This window comes from Phacochoerus africanus, chromosome 13 (genome assembly GCF_016906955.1).
Source record: "Phacochoerus africanus isolate WHEZ1 chromosome 13, ROS_Pafr_v1, whole genome shotgun sequence".
Lineage (NCBI taxonomy): Eukaryota > Metazoa > Chordata > Mammalia > Artiodactyla > Suidae > Phacochoerus > Phacochoerus africanus.
In genome coordinates this window covers 61,746,739-61,770,954 of record NC_062556.1, presented here as the reverse complement: position 1 = coordinate 61,770,954, position 24,216 = coordinate 61,746,739, and the positions used below count along the sequence as shown (strand labels likewise).

Below are 24,216 nucleotides of genomic sequence, written 5' to 3'. Positions count from 1 at the left end.
GGTCAAAATAACCTAAAAATTCAACATCTTATTTTCTATCTTTCCTTGTAGCTATCCATCTTTCGTTTCTCCGGGATCTGATTATCCATGATGACCTCTTATGAGGAACAGAATATTACTTTAGTTTGTCCTGAAGGGAGCATGTTAATAACAACGTAAGACATGGTCATTTGTGCAAAAAAAAAAAAAAAACTGTGTAATTAGGATAACCATAGAGATCTGCCTTAATTTTTGATGTTATTTAGTAAGAATCAGAAAGGACCAAGGAAAAAGTGGAGAAAGGCAAGCTTTTATTCTTAATTCCGCTGGTGAACCATTTGCTTCAAGTCTTCATTAATTTCACCACAGCAATCACCATGGGAAGAGTACTTAAGGGCTGCACACAACTGAAGCATTAGATGTTATTTGCGTTTAAGCTATTGCCAAAAAAGGGAGGGGTGCCATTTTAATTTGTGCCTATAAAGTATGTAATTCCTATAGTTTGAGTGTAAATTTTGTAAATCTTAGAAAAGGGTAATAATTATAATCCTTGTTATGCTACTACCAGTTCCTGCATTATGTAGGTTCCCTAAAAGAATGTGTAGTACAGTTTTTGGATCATCTTAGTATCGGTTCAAAGATGAAGATATATCGCTAATGCCTGGAAAGGTAGAAAAAGATGAGAAACATTTATCAAATGAATGTTTTGTGAGAAGCTCACATGGTGGGAAATAGGGATGGGAGGTAAGTGGTCTGAGTGGGTTATTTAGTAACAAATCCAACCAGGGGCTTCTCAGTGGAAAAAGAAGGGAGCAAGTATGAGAAATAAAAACTTCAGAAAATGGCAAGTGGAGAAAAAGTAAATGGAAGCCTGGTAGACCAGAAAGCCTATGAGAGATCAATCTTGACTGTAAATTCAAATAAATAGTCTGAGGTCAGGCTCCTTCTGTGATTGCTGTTATGGGTCCCCTGCCCCCATCCCCAAGGTCTTCTGCTACGTCGTATGTTCTGTGGAAATGTGGGCACACTGATGTTTCCACATGTCCTACTTAATACTTCACATACTGCTGGAAATGCTGGCTTCTCTTTTTGTGGCTTAAGTGATCAATATATTTGATTCGATGTCTATTAACTTTTTAGCACCATTTGAGCTAGCATGTTCTCATCATTTATGAAATTGTCTATATTACTAAGTTGTAACCATCAACATCAAACAATGGTTGTATTAGAGTGAGCACGGAACCTGGAATCAGAAGACAGAAGTTGAGCCTCCACCTCTCTACAACTGCTTATCCAAAAATCACTTAAATTACCTGATTCTGCTTCCGTAAATATAAAACAGAGATAATCGTATGCATAAGCTTATTTTTATAGGTTGAATTATATGACCATTTTAAGGAGGAAAGCATCACTATGTCATTTTAGTGTCCATATGAAATGAAATGACTCCTGTTAGATGTGCACAGGCTAGTTAATTAAAAAAAAAAAAAAGCAGTTGTCACATCAACGTTTTGCCTTCTGCAGAGTTAAATCCATTTTTAAAAGATACTTCTAAAAGAAGTCTAGGTCTGGAAGCAGAACTTGCCTTTTGCTAAGGGTGAGATTAGTATGGTAGAATAAAATGTAAGAACTTGAAAAGGCACAGGAAATGATCTTATCTCTTAGCATCCTGCGCTCACCCTTCTTGTTATTGAGGAAATGGAAGGCTAGAAAGGCTAAATGATTTGCCTGAGGTGACGCAACAAGTCACTGATGGACCTTTGAATTGAATCTAGTACCTCCAATTTGCCGCACTACCTACTTTCTTGTAACCAACCAGTTTAATGATTTGCAGAGATAGGAAGATTGTTTCTCTGCCTCAAATCATCTCATCACTCTGTTTAGCAGCCTGAGATTCCAGTATTAGAAAACACAAAGCCTTTGTAGTCTTCAAATATTCCTTAATACAATGAAAATATCTTTGGAGAATAATTTAATTCATTTGTAAAGAACGACTTTTTATTGGTATTAGTCAGTCAAGGAACACAAGCCAGCAAGAAAATGGGGTAGTACATTACATTACATTTCCTGAGTGAGATTTGCTAAGGTTAAAAGAATTATTCTTTTGCTGTGTATCTGTGGATGGGATAAGGCTTCTTAGCAGAGTGCGCAGAACCCATCATACACTGTGCCTTCTCTGTCTTCTTCCTGTGTATGCTCCCCTTCTCTCTTACCTACTCTGCATACTGGATGTCCCAAACATGCTATGTCTGTTTACATCTCCGTGACTTTTTCACATTCTGTGAGACACTTGATTTCTGATTAACTTTTCTCATCACGCCAATTCTTAATAAATTTAGAACTCTAATTCAGGTTCTTTGCCTCCGTAAATTCTTTATCAGACACTGAACCCTCTAGGCAAAATGAGGTGTCCTTTCCTTGACAATACCCATTTGGACTTAATGGCATTGCAGCTATTTCCTTGGATGTGATGGTGTTCTGATAGTATTTACCAGGTGGATTATAAAGATTATTACATGTGACGTGTTTAGCAGAGTTCCTGACAATTAAACATTAATGCTAATTTTTAGTGTAGCACACATTAATATGTGCCCATTTTTCCAACTGGATCATGACCTGCTTCAGGGCAAAAAAAATGTTAGAAACAATAGATTTCAGGAATTTTTAAAAATATACATATACCTTTTGCCTGGCATAGAGCAGGCAAGAATCCTATACTTTCACTGATTAGAGGAATCCATTTTGTTGGGAAAATGATTATGCTTCCTGGCTAAGAGGATCTCTGTAGTGCAATGCTGGGCGCCATAGGCCAACATGAAGGTCCTCAAATGCCATAAGAGGAGGTACATACTTGCCTTTGATGCAAGAGTTGCCATGAGATAACTACATGTCTGGGAAATATGATGGTATCAGGTCCAAGTTGACACAACCTTTAAACTTTTCTCAGAAACAACCCTCTCTGTCAAATAAGTTTTACTGGCCTTGTCAAACAACTATTCCCTTATTTGGATCAACCTTATGAAGAATATAACAGAAAAATCTTATGAGGTAAGATTTGTATCATTTTCCATATGTATTCAAGTCTTCAGGAGGTTAATAATAAATTATTCTAATGATAATGATTGAAACTCAATATCTATGGAAAACTTACACAATTATAGATAATCAAGAAATTCCTGATGTGCTTTGATTGTTCTGAAATGGCACTTTGCAATAAATATTGAAATTAGGTGGTAATCTCTAGCATTATGTATTCTTTATCAGCATTCAGATTACCATGAATAAGGATGCCCTTTTACACATTAACCTCCCTTCAAAGAGTTTAGAGAAAAGAGCTAATTCCAAACGCAGTATTATTCTTCATACCTTTTTCATTCTTCATTATTTATTGTAGAAATGCATGCATGCTCTTGGGGTAGTAAGGAGGTTTTACTTTTCCTAGTCATGTCTAAAATAGCTCTGAGCTAAAAAAATTCTCCCTGGTAACCAATGCAAATAAGCAGTTTTCATGGCTGATTCTTTGAAACTTTTGTAAAACTTAAGCTTTCAAGTGTTTGGGATCTCCTAGAAGTAGAAATAGAAGGGACATTCTGTTTCACACACTGGCATACAATACACTCCAAAAAACACAAGTGCCCTGCCTCTGGAAACACTCACTTATATTGCCTGAGAGAAAGATAATCTGTTTTTAAGAGAGGATGTTGAATGCCTTCAGTGTTTTAACGATAATTAGAATTTCTCTTTCAAATTTATTAGAGAATTTTTTGGAATAACTCTGATAGCTAGAATTTTTAAAACTTCTAAAAAGTTTTAAAACTTTTTAAAAGTTATTTAAAAATAACAGGGCTATAAAAAGTTAATCTTCAAAGGGAAAGAACATTGGCATGACAAGCATAACAAGAAGAATTTTGAACTCTACTGACCAATTCCATTTTACAGGTATTTAAAAATGATACTATAGAGAGGGAACATAGATTTTTATCAAAGGAAAATATTTTGAATGGATTACTTTTTTTTTTTCATTTTTGGCCACCCTGTGGCATGTGGACCCCCAAAGCCAGGGATCAGAACCAAGCTCCAGTTGTGATCCAAGCTGCAGCTATGCCAATGCCAGATCCTTAACCCACTGTGCTGGGCTGGGAATAGAACCTGTGTCCCAGTGCTCCCAAAACACCTCTGATCCCATTGCAACCACAGCAGGAACTCCATGAATGGATTACTTTACTGGAACTTAAGTATGACGTGTCCTTGCCTTGGAGTTCTGTTCCTGAAATTTTGGTTGGAAAGACATTGGTTGTCAACTCTGATCACAACAACTGTTTCCAGACAAAGTGAAAAGCGAACAGGGATGGAAGGTTTGTGACTCCAATGAGTGATCCAGTCATGGAATCACAGATGTGACTGCAGGGTAAGGAAGGGAAAGTCCTCTCTTTTCCCCTTGCTATTTACGGGGGTAAGTCCCCCACAAATAACTCTATCAGTTCCTTGGTGGTCACTGTTTTTAACTACATTTTTCATACACTTGTCTTACTGACATTTAATCCTATCTGCCATTTATCCTAGTTATTTCTTCAGAAGCAAAACCTGATTTATCACGGCTATAAAATTATTTTACACTTCCAGACAGCTCATAGAAGGGTCTGAACAGCCCTGGGTTGACTGTGATCTTGGTGTGGTCTGTAGCACCCACTGAAGCTGATTTCTCAGAGCAGAGAAATCTATTCAGATTAAGAGGAAATGTATTGCTGTCAAATCCTCTTATTTTTCCTTCTCAGAAGGCCTGAACATTTTTAGATTTGCAATAGCAATCTGTGTCTAAGCTACCCCAGTGTGCCACAGTGAAAGTGACACTTTTCTCTGAGACAAATAATTGAGGAGCTGTTTATTACTTCGGAATTGTCATTGAGACAGTTGTAAGGCAATCGAGGAGCGCATTTTTTTATGTTCTCCCTTGTTGAAATTAGAAAACATTATAGACTATTATCAAGGTTTTACTGGGGAAATTGTGAATTATATGATAAACTGGGTGGTATTGCCTTGTGAAATCATTCAGAAACAATTAATGAGCTGTTCAGATTAACTGTACCAGAGTGAAATAAAATGCTCCTGTTTATTTTCTTTCATAAAATATTTGTTCTTTAAATGATCAAATGTCTAAAACAACTATGAAACCAGAGAGTGTTTATTTTACCTGGCATCAACTCTAGGTTTTTTTTTGTTGTTGATTTTGTTTTTTTCTTTTTGCCTTAGGAAATATTAGGGGTTGTTTTTATGTAGAACTTCAATTTTAATACTATTCAAGTCTTGATATACTTTAGCATGAATCTTATGTTTTTCGTACTTAAAGGCATTAATAAAATCCATTTTAAGATTAGATGCTGGTGCCTCATAGGGTTTTCATGCATGAAAGCTGGTCAACACAGCAGGAGTATCAACCTCATTATTGGGACTAGTTCAGGTCCATTACATTAACCAGTCTCATCACAAAGCACTCTGTTTTTTGCTTACACGCTGAATAGTAAATGGAGGTTAGATAAAGTTTTATCCAGTGAAGCCAAAGATCTGGTCATTTCTAGTGCTTTTATCTTTCTTTTGCATCTTAGGACAAACCTGTCAGTTAGGCATTATTTCCCCCGTTAGAAGGCTGAAAGAAAAGAGGCAATGATTTGTCCAAGATGAGCAGTGTCAGAGTCTCCTTTAACTCTCCTCTCATTCTCCCTTCATCTCTCCTCCCATTCTTTCCTCTTCTTTTTTTTCTCTTACTATTAACTATGAAAGAGTGTTTTCACAGGGGGAAAATAAAAGACATTCACTTAGACAACAACAGTGCAATTATGAAAATATGGAAATTTAACAATGCACAATATGTTTACCTAGAGACTTCATTAAAATGTCACCAATTAACCTAATAATATCTTTGTAACACTTAAAAATTGATCAGGGTCATGCACTGCATTCGGTTTCCAAGTTTTTATGTCTCTTTAAATATTGAACAATACCTCAGACTTTGTCTTTCCTGACAGTGACATTTTTGAAAACAACAACAAAAAAGACAGTTATTTTGGAGAATGACCTTCAATTTGAAGTTGGCTGATAATCTCCTCACACTCAGATTCAGGCTATAAATTTTGGGCAAGGATACTACATATATGTTGATGTGTTCTTTTCAATATATCCCATTGGGAGGCACATGATGGCAATTTGCCTTATTTGTGATATTAATTTTGATCACTTGGTTAAAATGGTATCTTCCAAATTTCTCCACGATAAGTTACTATTTTTTCTTTTATAATGTTCCCTCTACTTGATACGTTTATTAAGTGCCTACTATGTGCTAAGTCTTTTGCTGGTTTCCAGGGTTTTGAAAATGAGTGCACTCTCCTTTGCCCTTAAGTTGTCCCAAGAGAAATGCAAAATCAATATTCAAATACAAACAGTAAACTAGCATGTAGGATAATAATCAAATGATGAGATTAAAAATGGGCAAAGAATCTAAATGCACATATTTCAAAAGACATAAAAAATGGCCAATAGGTACGTGAAAAGATGCTCAGCATCACTAATCATCAATGAAATGCAAATCAAAACCACAATAAGATACCACCTCACATCTGTTAGAATGATATTATCAAAAAGATAAGACATAGGAGTTCCCTTCGTGGCTCAATGGTTAACGGATCTGACTAGGAACCATGGGGTTGCAGGTTCAATCCCTGGCCTTGCTCAGTGGGTTGGGGATCCAGCGTTGCCATGAGCTGTGGTGTGGGTCACAAATGCAGCTTGGATCCCATGTTGCTATGGCTCTGGCTCTGGAGGCTGCAGCTCCAATCGGACCCCTGGTCTGGGAACCTCCATATGCCGTGGGTGCGGCCTTGGCAAAGACAAAAAGACCACAGGGGGGAAATAAAAAAAAAAAGGGCAAGATATAAAATGTTCTGGTGAGGATATGGAGAAGAGGAATCCTTGCACAGTTGGTGGGAATGTACATTGGTGCAGCCACTATGAAAAACGGTCTATAGAGGCTCCTTAAAAAATTTAAAAAAGAACTGCCATATAATCCAGCAGTTCCACTTCTGATGTCCAAAGGGAAGGAAAACACGAACTCAAAAAAGATATCCGATCCTCCATGTTCACTGCAGACTTACTTAAATAATCTACATGGAAACAGCCTAATTATCCAACTATCAACGAATGGATACAGAATATATATATATGTATATATATATATATATATATATATATATATATATACATATATATATGTTTGTGTATGTGTGTGTGTAAAATGAAATGCTTTCTCAGCCACGAAAAAGAAGGGAAGCCTACCATTTGAGGCAACGTGGATAAATCTTGAGGGCAGTATGCTAAGTAAAATAAGCCAGACAGAGAGAGACTAATACTGTGTGAAATCACTTCTATATGGGATCTAAACAATAAACTAGTGAATAAAACAAAAAAGACCTACAAATACAGAAAACAAACTAGAGGTTACCAATGGGGAGAGGGAAAAGGGGGGCCATCTAGTGGTAGAAAAAAAAAGGGTTCTTAACAGGGTTATGTAAATTCATTTATGGGAAATTTCTGAAAACTATAAAGCACTTTAGAATTGAAAAAATCTTCCATTCCATAAAAAAGTACAAAAAAACCTTATTAATATTTTTTAAACTTTTGGAAGTAGACCTTTAAGTAACCTGCATAAATAATGCAGAGGGAAGAGTTTGGAGAATCATGTCAATTACTTTTTAATCAAATATAAATAGGATTTGTTTACACTCTAGGGCAAGGCTTACCATGACTCCTACGCAGGTTATACAGTTTTCCTCTGCTTTTTCAAAGTCCCCTTTATGCCACTTAGTTTTTATGAGAGACCTGCATTAGTACCTGTTTTTGCTGAGAAAAATCTGTAGAGGAATTTTGCTTTCACAACAGAAGGCCAAAAAGTGAAAAGAGCATTCAGCATTAGTTCTGCAACCAACCCTTACAGAAGCAGAGGGTGTATCTCTGCTAAGCTCCTTCCGCAGTAACTACGCTCAGCCTCTCAGCATCAAGCTGCCATAGCTTCGTACAGTGTCTTGTGAGCATCTGTGCATTATCTCCATTTATTTTGTGCATCTATTAGCAAGATGTGTCCCAAGGTAATTGCTTCTTTGCTTTATACCATTTCAGCTTCCAAAAGGTTTCATAGGAATACTCTACATTCCAAGAGTAGGTAATTATTGCATCTATCAATATTTACCTATGTATCTATATCGATATTAATTTTCAGAATACTTTGTTCTGTGGTCATAGATACAGTCATAAGTACAATTTGGTAGCAGGAGAAAAAAAATCCAACAATGATTTTCACTCAATCTATTCACTTATTATTGGCATCCCTTGTGCAGACGCCCTCCCCACAACCCACACTGCAAGTGTATGTGAAGCTACAATGCAGGAGATACTAATGTGACAAACTCTCTCTTAAAAAATAATTGTTAAGAAAAATATTCCAAGGTAAAAATAATGCAAAAGATACTAGATTAAAGTACATCTTTTCAACATCATACTGGAGTACATTCTAACAACACAAAGAATTATTTAAATCTCTAAGAGAATACCCTTGTTTGACTTTGCTATTTACTATTTGATTCTAGCCCAGAGTCTGTGAAATTCCACATTAACCTGTACATTCTTTGAAATTATACATTAACCTGTAAGTTCTATTGCTAATAGAAAAATAATTCTGTAAGCTATTAGCCAGTTGAGTGCTAACATTTTTAATAGTCTCTATTTTAATTTTTTTATTTAATTAATTTACTTATTCTGCCTTTTTGAAGACTGCACTCATGGCATATGCAAACTCCCAGGCTAGAGGTCAAATTGGAGCTGCAGCTGTCAGCCTACACCACAGCTACAGCAACTCAGGATCCAAGCCACATGTGCAAACTACACCGCAGCTCACAGCAATGGCGGATCCTTAACCCCCTGACTGGGGCCAGGGATCGAACCCACCTCCTCATGGATACTGGTCGGGTTTGTTACCACTGAGCCACAACAGGAACTCTTCTATTTTTTAAATATCAATAAATACCTAGTTCTCTAAATGTCCTCAAAGCCAATGTTGACATCTTACTGGTTTCTCATTAATGAGTTGAATAAATTTTTAAGAGGCGTTTAATTCCTATTTGTGTGAAAGCCACGTATTTAACTTTAAACATTGACATTAACATCACTGGGCACTTCCTGTATTCACCATCCTAAGCACTTTAGAAATGCTGTGTCCTTTAAAATCCACAAGGATATAAGGAAAGTATTATTAACACCACTTTCTCAGATAAGGAACCCGAGTACGTGAAAGGAAAAGTAAGCATTCTATTATCAATAGCAATACATTTATCCCACTAGATATGTGTATTTATTGAGCACTTAGTATGCGCCAGGTACTCATAGGCACTTCGAACCAAAAGAGTCAAAATAGATACTATTCTTATTCTCACAGAACTTACATTCTAGTCCAAATAGGAGAGAAAGGGGGGAAGACAGACAATAAAAAACATACAAAATAAGCAAATCTAATACTTGATGGAACCTGAATTAGAATTTAGTTCTTTCTGCTTTCAAACACCAAATCTTAATTAATTCTCCTTATAATCAAAAGTATTATAAATGAAGGAAAATTCACATTGAAAATGTAGGTAACTATGAGTATTGATTTTCTCAGGTCCATTAGACAGCTCACCTTGAACTACAAAAATGAAACTTTAGCAAGGAAAATTATCTGATTGCTTTGTTCCTTGAAGCTGAAAATGCCTTTAATGTTCTCAAATCAGGTTAAATACACACATGCAGCCTTGAAAAGAACTGTGCACAATTGCAGAGACAGTAAGAGGCTCTATCTAATGTCTCAGGATTAGGAATCTTCTATGTCTTCATGTTAAAGTCTTCTATTGCAAGTGGGAGAATAAAAAAATATATATCTGCCACTGTTTTTATGTTTGATATTCCTAATTTTCTTTTCTGTACCCTTTTTCTTAGGAGAACTGGAGTATAGGCAACATCTTAAAAATCTTATTAAATACAATTATCCAAGATGTGGTTTATATACACAATGGAATACTACTCAGCCATAAAAAAAGAATGAAATAATGCCATTTGCACCATCATGGATGGAACTAGAGACTCTCATCCTGGGTGAAGTCATAAAGAGAAAGACAAATACCATATGATATCACTTATATCTGGAATCTAATATACGGCACAAAGGAATCTTTCCACAGAAAAGAAAATCATGAACTTGGAGAATAGACTTGTGGTTGTCAAGGAGGAGGGGAGGGACTGGGAGCTTGGGGTAAACAGATGCAAAATGTTGCCTTCGGGATGGATTTGCAGTGCGATTCCACTGAGTAGCACTGGGAACTCTGTCTAATCACTTGTGATGGAGCATGTAATGTCACAAAAAGGAATGTATACATATAAGTGTAACTGTGTCACCATGCTGTACAGTAGAAAAAAAAATATACACATAAATAAAAGATTAAAAAAAAAAAAAAACACTCTTCAGAAAGGGGAGAGCTGCCCTGGAACAAATCCATGAAAAACAAAAACAATTATTACTTCTCTAGTATGAGATACTATATTTAATCCACTATCAACAGAATTATATGACCACTTAATAAGTAAGGAATTTGACTACACTGTTCTACACAATCCTTAAAATTAACTGTGTTGCCATCATTAATAATTCTACAAATAACAAATGCAGAAGAGGGAGTTCCCGTCGTGGTGCAGTGGTTAACGAATCCGACTAGGAACCATGAGGTTGTGGGTTCGGTTCCTGCCCGCGCTCAGTGAGTTAACGATCCGGCATTGCCGTGAGCTGTGGTGTAGGTTGAAGACGCGGCTCGGATCCCGTGTTGCTGTGGCTTTGGCGTAGGCCAGCGGCTCCAGCTCTGATTGGACCCCTAGCCTGGGAACCTCCATATGCTGTGGGAGCGGCCCAAGAAATGGCAAAAAGACAACAACAACAACAACAAAAATAGCAAGAAAAAAAATGCAGAAGAGGGTGTGGAGAAAAGAGAACCCTTCTATACTCTTGGTGGAAATGTCAACTGGTACAACCGCTATGGAGAACAGTAAGGAGGTTCCTCAGAAAACTAAATATAGAATTACCATATGATCCAGCAATCCCACTTCTGGGCATATATCAGACAAAACTATAATTCATGCAACCCTATGTTCAGCACTATTCACAATAGCCCAGACATGGAAACAACTAAAATATCCATCAGTAGATGAATGAATTAAGATGTGGTACACACATGCAATGGAATACTAGTCAGGCATTAAAAAGGAAGAAATAATGCCATTTACAGCAACATGGATGAAACTAGAGATTATCATACTAAGTGAAATAAGTCAAAAAGAGAAAGACATATCATATGATATCTCTTATATGTGAAATCTAAAATGTGGCACAGATAAAACTATCTACAAAATAGAAACAAACTCACAGCCAGAGAGAAGAGACTTATGGTTGCCAAGGGGAAATGAGGAGGGAGAGTAATGGATGGAGAGTTTGGGTTTAGTAGATGCAGATTATTGCATTTAGAAAGGATAGGCAGTGAAGTCCTACTGTATAGTACAGGGAACTTTATCCAGTGTTCTGAGCTAGACCAGCATAGAAGATAATATAAAAAAAAGAATATATAGATATATATAATTCATAAAGATATGTCTATAACTCATATGTATATGAGTTACTTTGCTGTTCACAAAAATTGGCACAACATTGTAAATCAACTATACTTTTAAAAAAAAGTAACTGTGTTAGTCTTCAAGAAGTGTAGATAAAATGGAAAAGAAAGTTTTACATTTCTTTTCACAGGACATCATTTTCAAAAGGCAAAAATAAAAATCCCCAAATTATTTTATCAGATTGTATGATTCTATGGTCCCACTCAAATGATTATCATCCAGATATGTTTTTCTACATAACCAGGTAAATTCATTAAAACCTTTGGAAGTTTCAGAACATTAAATTTACCTAAAAATGTAAATACTGTCAACCACTGAAATTATTTTTAAGAGTATTCCTTAAGATTTCCTAGAAATTTCAAAGAAAGAATAGCAATTTTTTTTTAAGGGAGGTCCATTTCACATGAAATAAACTTGAGGCTACACATGTGAGTTAATAGTTGATGAAATGTTTCTAAAAAGAAACACACATTGTGCCATACTATTGAACTTAAGACTTGTGCATAGCCAAGATGACCATCATGCTATTCCTGAGGAAAGCAAAAACAAAACAAAACAAAATTCAAAACAAAGGGAAAAAAAGCAAAAAAAAAGAAAACCCTAATGTGAAGCCACTTTCTATTAAAATAGCAGAAAGAGTAATATTAAATATTTGAGACTTGCATTCCAACCCCTTATAGTTAAGACAAATTATACACTCTCTGAACATTATGAAAAGGAAATAGTAGACCAGAGCTCTTTGCAAAAGAAAGCACCAATCTCCATATCAATCTGTAAACAATCTACACATCTATATAAGCAAAAGGAAGTTGAAGTGGTTTGATTCAAATATGATCCAAATTAGACTAAATTACCAAAAAACTGAATTATTTTTGAAAGTAACTTTATGGAAAATACAACTTAAAAATTTCAACACATGTGAATTCAAAATCTGTTTTCCCTCATTATTGTACATTAACGCTAACCTATAATACTAACATCAGATCGCATTACCTGATTTTCTAGCTCTTTTATAATACTGATTAAAGAGTTAATACTATATATCTTTTTTCGCAGTCTTTTCATGCAATCTTAAAACAAAAAAAATCCAGGGGAACTTTTTCCCCCTGGTATCCTAACAGTATATTTTCCAAAACCAGTGAAGTTGGCTGCTCATTTATTTTTCAGATCTCTCTGATGCAAAAATGTTTCAAAGGGATAAATTACAGACCGAATTCTAATTTAACTATTTGCAAAATACTGCACTTTGCCAAAACTGATTGAACTTCAAAGCCTCCCTAAAACATCATACATAATTTATTTTAGGGAAGAAAACAATAAAATCCAGGACTAGAGCTAGAGCAATGGTATTTTAAATAAGCCATAGTGACAAGCAAAGTATTTGCTTGGAGATGGATATACTTTTTTATTAGCCAAACCATTTTTTTTAAGTATAAATCTGGTAATATTATAGAATTAATGATGATAAGAATACTTCTGGTAGAGCACAGAAAAGAGCAAAAAAAGAGCAAATAATTCAGCATATTTGACTTCTCTTTTTTTAATTATGCATTTAATTGTTCCTTAATCATACATTACAGTCACAAATTTTTAATTGGTTTTTGACTGATGTACCGTCATGGGTTGATTAACAATTCTCTACTCAGAGTTGCATAGAGTTCACGTGAATTCAATACTTCAGCCATTCATCTGGGAAATGGAATGGGACCCAGGGTTCTGGTGGACATTCAGTGCTTGCTGAAAGCACCAGAGCACTTCCTGCCCAAATTGCACTCAAATTCCTTAATGGACAATCAACAAGATTCCATGAATGCACATATTCTAAATAAACAGAAGACCGTGAAAGTTGATGAGCAAAACAAATCTTTAGTAAGTCTATTCCATGCCAGGCAGCACTGGGTTCCAGGAGAGATAATAGTTGGGCAAAGGCAAACACGGTTCCCCTGTCATGGGACCCTTCCCTCAGTAATCATATAAACACATGTCAAATCACAACTCTGATCACCATAGGCTCAACCTGGTGGGAGTGCTGGGGGAGGGAGACTTGAGGTAAGATGGGAGAGTGAGGAAGAGATAATTACAGAAAGGATTCCCATGGGGTCCTCTAAAGCGACTCTGAGGGTTTTGTTTTGATTTTGCTTCGTTTTGGTTTCAAAGAACTTGATGATACAATTGTGACATGAAAAATCCCATAAAGAACATCCGGATTATTTTACAGCTAATGTATCAAAAATAGATGCAAATATTTTAAGGATAAACCTAGGAGGCAAAACACAAACTACCTCCTCCTCCACATATCAAGGGCTGATACATCTCCTTTGTGGTTCTACCATTTTAGGGTAAAGCTAGATGACTGTAAACAGGAGGCCCAATACGAATTCATTTGCTTCAAGAAGAAGATGAAGTGAGGGGTTACGTCTGTGGATACTCTGCTATATGAAATTATTCAGGAAAGAAGTTTCCTTCCACTGTATTACAGCATCATTCAGGGAACTGTCATCACCTACAGAACCAAAGCAAAACCAGCCTGGATGGGTACCAGACAGGAAGAAAGGAAAGAGAAAGTCCAGGATGGACACCACTATCTTAAGGACCAGGTCTACAGATGGAAAGCATCACTTCCAAACCTGTCCACCAGGGGTCACAAGAGCATGTTTAACTTTAAAAGGGGCTGGGAAATAGTTTACTAACCACGTGCTTTTCAACAAGAGAAGAAAGGATTTTTGATATTCGACCTGCAGTTTCCACTTCATGTAGATAATTTTTTTTTTTTTGCCAGTAGTGGATAAATTCAATGTAGACTAAAAGATCATAAACTGTTTCAATCCTTTTCAAATTCAAATTAAAAAGGATCTCTGCATTTCCTAAAATATGTTGTGAGTTACATATGAAAAGTTAGAATTGTTTTAGAAAGATATTAATTTAAATGTTCAACTGATTTAACACAATATTTTAAAATATTAGGCATATGCAATAAAACTATAAGACCACCCAGATAAAATAAATGGCATAGATCATAAGCAGCCTTATACATTAGCACAGCCAACTGTTTCCTAAGAAATGAACTCTCATACCTTTGCTGGGTATTTAGAACTTTCTAAGTTATTTTTTCCTCAATTTAATCCTTTTTGGTGGAACAGATGTGAGGCAAAACATGCTGAAATTGTGCTTTGTATAATTTCACTCATTTTTATTTTTGTGCTAATTTTGCCGAATTGAGTCAAGAATGAGTAGAAATCTGTTTTAATCAGAAAAATTACTTTTTAATGAGCATTTACAACATGTGTTAAGTCTGATGCTTCTGGAGTTCCTGTTGTGGCTGAGCGGGTTAAGGACTAGACATTGCCTCTGTGAGGACTCAGGTTCAATCCCTGACCTCACTCAGTAGGTTAAAGATCTGGCATCCCCAGTAGCTGTAGGGTAGGTTGCAGATACAACTTAGATACAGTGTTGCTGTTGCTGTAGCTGTGGTGTGGCTGCAGCTGGGGCTCCAATTCGACACCTGGACCTGGAACTTCCATATGCCACAAGTGGAACCATAAAAAGAAAAGGAAAAAAAAAGTCTGATACTTGTAAGGCTTATTATCTCAGTATGATGGTTATTAAGTGCCAACAAAGCAGATTATATCAATTACTATGCATTTTAATTTTACACTTATTTTTTAATAATTCATATAGACTTTTCTAGACAATATAATCACTTGGTTTTTCTTCTTAACATTCATGGTTTTCTATTCATCTACAAAGTGTAGCAATAAGTGCATTTGTGGAATCTTGCTGATCCTTCATCAAGGAGTTTGAGTACATTTTGGGCATAAAATATTCGCAGAGGGCTGGGGTATAAAGAAGCTAGTGCTTTAAAGTCCTTAGAAGTCAGAGGTTACAAAGGTCAGAGTTAACAGATAAGAACAAGTTTCTAAATAAAAAACTGCCTTTAGTAATTAAGAGAATTGGAAAAACTAGTTGGAAAAATAGTCTGAATGGAAGGTTTCTGTTTAGAGCTACTCTTTCAGTCCAATCAGCAGAGCCCTAGGCAAGCAAAGCCCAAAAAATTGGGGAAAAAGTCAGAATAAATTTATATTAAGTTCCTGAATATTTGTTGATGAATTACTGTTTTAAGAGCCACCGAAGGCTCAGGAATTATCTTCCATAGTGCACCCATAAAGATATTTATGTGTATATGTATACTCCCTTTAATAAATGATAATTTAATAATTAAAATACATAAAATAAAACAAATAAAAGCCCATAGTTGTTTTCAAGGCACTGTGCTCTGAAGGCTGTATATACAGATATTATGATTTTTGCCACCATAAAATGGAATGGAATTGAGATATGCACAAAAATGATTTATATCACAGGTCTGAGTACAAAAAGTAGCCAAAAAAAGCAAAATATTAAAAATGTAATCTTTAATAAAAAAGCTTATGGAAAATGCCTTAAAAGAAATTTCAGTGAGTCTGTCCCTTTCACAATGATCCACAGACTCCTAGATTTGTTTTCCATAATTTTAGCCTCTAAAATTTAGCTAAATTCCTCTTTTATCTCTGTATTTATAAAATCTAACACTAAGCTAGAGCATATTAATACAATATTATAAAACATTTTATTATGTTGAAATTTTTAAAGGTTTATTTAAAACACATACACTGGAATCTTATTATGTTCCAGGAACTAAGTAATGCCTGTGGCAAATATACTAATGAAGAAAATTTGATTCTCATTCTTCCGGTTTGTTCTTAAGACATACAAGTAACTGTATTATAATGAATTAAACTTATCATTGGAAATGAAGGAGAAAATTAAATTCAAGATGAGTTAGAAAGTTTTCAATATGCTATAGTATAAAAGAAGATAGAGGTTAAATAATTTTTTGAGTCTGTGACTTATAACAGTTATTGATAGGTGAGAAAATTATTTCATGGGAGTGTTGGGGATAAAAAATTATACTGTAAGAGACTGAAGTGAAAGACTGGTAGGATAAAACAAACTTAAATATACTTTTAAGAAATTTGCTAGTGAAGAGCTAAAGTCATGATATCATTGCTGGTAGGGGAGTTTAGGGTCAAGGGAAGGTTATTTTTATATTTGCATAAATTGGAGGATATGATGATAGAAAATGGGCCAATGGGCAGCAAAAGATTAAAGATGAAAGAAATACAGAAGTTCTTACTTTACTGACAGAATTGTGTTAGATATATGATAAATAACGCTCTCTTTAAAGGCAACCACAAATGAAAAATAAAAACAGGCAATATGTTTATACATAGTAGTTTGTTGTATCTCTTAAGCCCATACCCCTATCTTGGCCCTCCCTCCTTCTCCCCCCACTGGTACCCACTACTTTGTTCTCTGTATCTGTGGGTCTGTTTTGTATAAAATAAATAAGCAATAAGGATATGTTAGAGAAATATAGCCATAATTTTGTTAAGAACTTTAAATGAAGTATAATCTATAAAAATATTGAATCAGTTTGTACACCTAAAACTAATATAAATCAACTATATGTTAATAAAAAGAAATAAAAAAAAATAAAATGAAAATTAGACTTCCATATTAGGGAAGAAAAAGAAAATATTTTAAAATAGATTGTTGGACTGATAAGAAAGTTAAAACAACAACAACAAAGCAAAAACCCCCAAACCCCAAAGTTAAAGCAAGATCAAAGCACATGTAAGATGACAGAATATGTTCAAGTGTATCAGTAACTTCCCTGCCCCACTCCCTCAAGTATAAACTCTAGGGTCTAAACTCTAGGGTCATATGGGATACAAAGAAAATCTAACTATAGGTAACTCATAAGACCACTTGAAAAATATATAGATTTGAAAGATTGAAAGTGACAAGATAGAAAATTCAAGGAAATATTAAAATTAAAAAAATAAATGCCATGATAGCAAGAGTGAGACAGGCAACATCCAGTCCTCTTGAGTTAACTGGACAGCCCATGTTTCCAATTCTCTAAGCCAGAACCCTGGACGTCACTCTTTACTGTTTCCTCTACTGTGTGTTATATCAGTCACCAAATCTTGATTTTAAATACGTCTTAAATATTTTACAACTCAACCCTCCTCTTAATCCATAAAACTTCTTCACTATTTAAGACCCCTTAAGCAGATAACTGCAATTAGTTCCTAACTGGTATCCTTGCTTTCAGTGTTCTGTCCTTCAGTCTTCCATCTACAATAAAACCAGAGTAATCCTTACATCACAGCCATATTTAACGTCCCTCTCAAACTCTCCCCAGGTGCCTTCAGTGTTTCCTTTTGGCCAGCAGGTTAAATTCCAAACTCATTAATGCATCTGTCAGCAACTTCATTTTCTGCACCCTGCTAATCTTTGCAGACTCAACCCTGGATAAATGCTCCTCCACACTGTTGCTTTGAACTCTGTTGGGCTCCTGAAACACATCACCCTGTCTTCCAAGGAAAGACTTAGTAAGGCTTTTCCTTTCTATTTAGAATACTCTTTCTCTTTTCCCTACTCCATCCTCAACCCCTCTTTTTCCATCTCACTGCTACGCTGGTTGACTTCTTGAGCTAATCCCTGCCCAAACATGCCTGTTGCAGCATAAGGATCCTTCCCCCAAAAGCTTTTCTGACACCCGAAATACAGAATAGGTTCACATTTATTTCACAGTTATACTTAACACATAGTATTATAAACATCCGCCTAATAGCTTGTATTTCCCACTATACGGTAAGCAGTAAGGCAAGAGATGTGTCTGTCATGCTGAGAATTTAACCTCGGGATTTAACACTTTGCTAAATTATTTGTCAAGCAACTTACGATGAAAATGTTTTTTATTGTTTTCTAAAGACCTGTAAAGAAACTCTCTGCAATAATCACAATAATGATGTTTATTACCAAATAGTCCTGAATAGCTACAGTGTCACAACTCGGAATTAGTCTACATTTGAGGTTAATAGTTGGCTAAAATATCTTTCCTGATACTGATTAAAAGGCAGAAAGGGAACAAAAAGGGTTTCCTCTTAAAATGATAATTTGTTAGGTGTCAATTTATTTTGAGGTACTATCAAAGATATGTCTTTATACTCCTTCCACGTAAGCCATTAGCCAAAAAACAAACACCAAATTCATGTTAAACGTACACTTATTTGTATTATTTTGCAATTATCTAACAAAGATAAAAAAGAGTTAAGTAAAGGGGGGTCGGAACTATAAAAATCTTCATCATCTAGAAGATAAACTCTCAACGAAAAACAGGCGGAAAGCTATTTATGAAACTAAAGCAACAAACAAAGTTAACCAAGTTAAAGACAATAATATTTAACGATGCTACCATGAGATACCACCTCACACCAGTCAGAATGGCCATCATTAAGAAGTCCACAAATAGCAAATGCTGGAAGGAGTGTGGAGAAAAGGGAACCCTCCTGCACTGTTGGTGGGAATGGTACAGCCACTACAGAGAACAGTATGGAGATACCTTAGAAATCTATACATAGAACTACCATATGACCCAGTAATCCCACTCTTGGGCATATATCTGGCCAAAACCTTCCTTAAAAAAACACATGCACCCGCATGTTCATTGCAGCTCTATTCACAATAGCCAAGACATGGAAACAACCCGATTGTCCATCTACAGATGATTGGATTAGGAAGATGTGGTATATATACACAATGGAATACTACTCAGCCATAAAACAGAACAAAATAATGCCATTTGCAGCACCATGGATGGAACTAGAGACTCTCATCCTGAGTGAAGTACATCAGAAAGAGAAAGACAAATACCATACAATATCACTTATATCTGGAATCTAACATACAGCACAAAGAAATCTTTCCACAGAAAAGAAAATCATGGGCTTGGAGAATAGACCTGTGGTTGCCAAGGGGGAAGGGGAGGGAGTGGGAGGGACTGGGAGCTTAGGGTAAATAGATGCAGAATGTTGCCTTCGGGATGGATTAGCAATGGGATCCTGCTGTGTAGCCCTGGGAACTCTGTCCAGTCACTTATGATAGAACATGTAATGTGAGAAAAAAGAATGTATACATATAAGTGTAACTGGGTCACCATGCTGTACAGTAGAAATATATACATTATATAAATAAAAGATTAAAAATAAAAATAAAAAATAAAAAAAATTAATCTGACATTCCAAGCACATGAGAGATTGGAGAAGAAATTAAAAATTAAAACAACAAAACACATTATGCTATAGTCTAATCTCCCTCACAAATATTTGCATCCATATGCATTTTATATTCCATAGCTTGACTGTGAAATTTAATTAAAAACAATTATAAACACGGTTCCTTGAGGCTACTGAGGATTTCACAGTTGGAATCTTCATTTCTGAAGCATTTTATTTTCTTGAAAAATCACGCATCACTAATGGTGTGTCTTCAAAGTTTGGTTTGTGCTTTTTAAATATACTAAATTTATAATAAAGCTAAATTTAGATGGAGTGACCTAGGCATTGTGACTCAGAATTGAGTCAATATACCATGTGAATAAACTGAAAATGGTGCTTATGTTTCCAAATTTGGCCTTGATGATCATTCATTTCAAATCAAACTCCAAAGAGAATGCAACAATCGAGCTGTCTTCAGTACTACTCGACTATATAATTCTGCAAGAAGATACTGATGATCAAAAAAATTAAAAAATAAATAAGCTAGATGCATAGTGCATGCATTTCAGAGCTAGAGAAGTTCTAACATAATAATTTATCCACTTAGACTATTCAGCTTGTGTGTTTTATCTTTTTTTCCCATTATTTTCTTCTGACCCCGAAGTCAACCTTCATGCAAAAATGCCAATAAGTAAAATGGAAACCTAAAATGAAAATGCAATCTGGTTTGTTTCCTCAGCATTATTTGGAAAAATTGCAGTGCTCTGCTTCTCTTTGACATTATCTCAGATTTTCTGCGACGTAAAAAGCCTGATGCTGACTCCTCTACTCACCATCCAGACGCACTCAGTGATATCCGTGGAAACAGAATTGATTTCTTTTTGTTTATTTGATAAACTCAACACTTAAGCTGGGAGGATGTCAGACTTAAATGCAGTTTTAGAGTCTCTTCTGAGGACGCAGTTAGTCAAATATCATGTAGATAAAATATCTGTCTGGCTCCCAAATGTCTTCAGAACAGGGAGGTAAGTGCCCTGGTGACAACATCTTGTTTCTCCAAAGGAGCATTAAGAGGATTTTCCTTTTCTCCGCCTCCACGTTGAAAGCATTTTCTTCCCCTGGCATTGTATACTGAACTCAGGGAGGAGAGGGTGTGGAAGGATATAATATGCTTCTGGGACTTGGATGTAATAAAAGTAGATTCTAATTTTCTGAAAGCATAAAAAAAAAAAAAATCCGGACACTCCCTGTTAAATCACTGTAAACAGGATTCTAAGAGTGTTAGTGATTCTTAAATATATGTTTATTTTGAAAGTGTTCTGAAGTCCCAAAATATTTATATCACTGTGGAAAGGGGTGGATAGAAAACAAATAGGTGAAGTACTTGCCTTCTTAGTGTGACTAGATAGAGCCTGAGAGCCATTGTTTGTGACCCAAAAGGTCTACAAACTGTTTGCCTTTTGAGTATCCTTTAAGTTATTAAACTTTCTTGTAATGTCACTATATGTGTATAGACATAATTCATAAGTAAGGAGTCAGTCATCTAGAATCAAATTTCTCATCAGTATTATGATCCTAGAGTTACAGAGAATGTATGTTGCTGCCTATCTTTGAATAAAAATCACGTTAGAAGAATATTTCTTTTTACCCTTTTTCTAATATTTAATGGGTACTTACTATGTGTCCATTGGACACTGACACACAGAGCCTCATTCCCACTGTACTTATGCCTTATCAACATTGCAGGTCTTTTGATAGCAAGTGGGTTTTTCTGAGAAATGAACTTGATGCAGTTTCCAAGCGGCAGGAGGACCAGAGAATTGAGATGTGGTGCAGGGTTCGCTACCAGTTAGAGGTGTGACTTTGGTTTGTCATTTAAATTTGGTGGGTGAATATTTCTTCCTCTGAACGTTCAGGTTAAATAGATTACTTGATTCAGGGTACTCAAGACATATCTCTTTGAATGAATGAACAAATTAATGTGTATATTGTGAAACAAGTTAGGGATTTTTCTTGTGTAAGAACGGAAGGGTAGTGATAAATAGATCCTAGAAGAAAAAAAACAAAGTTATTCCTTTTTTGACTATGTCATCTTTGATTTTATGACCATTTTCAGAGATCCCAGGGGCAGGATTCCATTTTACAGTGAGAGAGAATGAAGCTCACTAAAGACGTGTGACTTTCTCAAAATTAACAAAAAATTTTCTCCATAAAATAGAATGAATGCTGTCTTCTGATTTCCAGAAAATGTCTAAGCACAACTTTTATTTATTTATTATTTATTTTTTTAATTTTTTGTCTTTTTGCCTTTTCTGGGGCCGCTCCCACGGCATATGGAGGTTCCCAGGCTAGAGGTCTAATCGGAGCCACAGCAACGCGGGATCTGAGCCACATCTGCGACCTACACCACAGCTCATGGCAACACCAGATCCTTAACCCACAAAGCAAGGCCAGGGATCAAACCCGCAACCTCATGGTTCCTAGTCGGATTCGTAAACCACTGAGCCACAATGGGGACTCCTAAGCACAACTTTTAATCATGAGCATAAATAAGATAGGTGATTTTTACTAAAACCATTATTTATGACAATATAAGATATCAATCACAAGCAAATATAATTATGCATAACCTCTAGGTAGAAAGATCTGGATGAACAGTGTGATTTTATTGATGGATGCATAGGCCTGAAGAGTCTAGGTATTTGGTTTGCTTTGTTTTCAATCTCCATTTAAAACTTGGGAAAAGGGGACAGAAAGGTTATAACAACATTGTGTGCTTGATTCTGAAGGTCTTCTATGACAATTTATTTTAAAAATCCACAGTTAATATGTGAATTTAATAATGATGTGCAGAAAATGTGGTAAGGCAGCTGGATCTCTGCCTCTTTGAATCTAAGTAATGATTTGGAAAACTGAGATTTTTTTTTTAATTTATGTCATCAAATATCATTAAACACCTAGATGCACGTGTTGTTGTGTCAGACCTTCTATCTATCACAACGGACCATATGTTTTCACACCAGAAATGAGTATAATGTCTGCACACATTTTAGTCACATTCTCACTTACCAAAAACAAAAACTACCAAAAAACAAAACAAAACATAGTAAGATGAACTGGATTAGGAAAAGAAAAAAAAAAAAACCAGCAATATTTAGGTATAAGTATTTTACTGTTAATGGCCTCTTGGGTTTGATATAACACTTTAAGTTTGGAAATAGATGGGAATGGGGACATTTCAAGTGGTGTGTTTGTTTTTTTTTTTTTCTTTCTTTCATTTTTTTGGTAAAGAAAGCAATGTCCTCTAAACTGAATCTGGCTTTTCCTAACATAGGAAGCCTCTTGAGAGAAGTTTCATTATTGGTAGCAGAAAAACTGGATGGTGTCAATGAGGACAAAGGTAGGCAAAGATGTAGAAAAGGAAACAGGTTACTGCAAAGGAATCACCTCCTTAAAGCCAAAGGTGATATTTTTAGGTTGATTCTTCACCATGGGAGGGTACTGCTCTAGGCTTTGCAGCCAACCTTGTGAAGGTAATGCAGAGAAACCATCAAGGAGCTAGGGTCTGGAGTGTTTCACCATTCATTAAGAATTTTACTTCAGGAGTTCCTGTAGTGGCTCAGTGGTTAATGAACCTGACTAGCATCCATGAGGACGCAGGTTCAATCCCTGGCCTCACTAAGTGGGTTAAGGATCTGGCATTCCATGAGCTGTGGTGTAGGTTGCAGACACAGCTCGGATCCAGTGTTGCTGTGGTTCTGGTGTAGGCCAGTGACTACAATTCTGATTAGACCCCTAGCCTGGGAACCTCCATACGCCATAGGTATGGCCCTAAAAAAAGACAAAAAAAAAAAAAAAGAATTTTACTTCAAATATCTGTTTTTGGGAGTTTCCACTGTGGCTCAGTGGTAATGAACCCAAATGGTAACTGTGAGAATGTGGTACAATCCCTGGCCCTGCTCAGTGGGTTAAGAATCCATCACTGACTTGAGCTGTGACATAGGCCAGCAGCTGTAGCTCAGATTCAACCTCTAGCCTGGGAAGTTCCTTATGCCATGAATGCAGCCCTAAAAAGACAAGAAGAAAGAAGAAAGAAAGAAAGAAAGAAAGAAAGAAAGAAAGAAAGAAAGAAAGAAAGAAAGAAAGAAAGAAAGAAAGAAAGAAAGAAAGAAAGAAAGAAAGAAAGAAAGAAAAGGGAAAGAAAAAATCTCTATTTTCAATGAGACACTGCACTCTTGCCTTCTTTTAAGTCTGATATCATTTCCAAAGGCTAAGGCTTTTGTCAGACTTTTCCAGAGAGTGATTTTCTAGGCCTCTGTTTCATATCTGGACAGTGAAGTCTGGTGTCTTGTAGCTACTTCAAAAGACTTTCCATCAATCCTCCTGTTTTTAATACCAT

The 24,216-nt window shown here is 35.8% G+C and overlaps 1 protein-coding gene across 1 annotated transcript in view; it reads right to left on the bottom strand.

Moving 5' to 3' along the window:
• Positions 1 to 24,216, bottom strand: part of GPC5 (glypican 5) — a 1,373,090-nt gene that overhangs the window by 247,391 nt on the left and 1,101,483 nt on the right. The gene's annotated exons all lie outside the window — the stretch shown is intronic.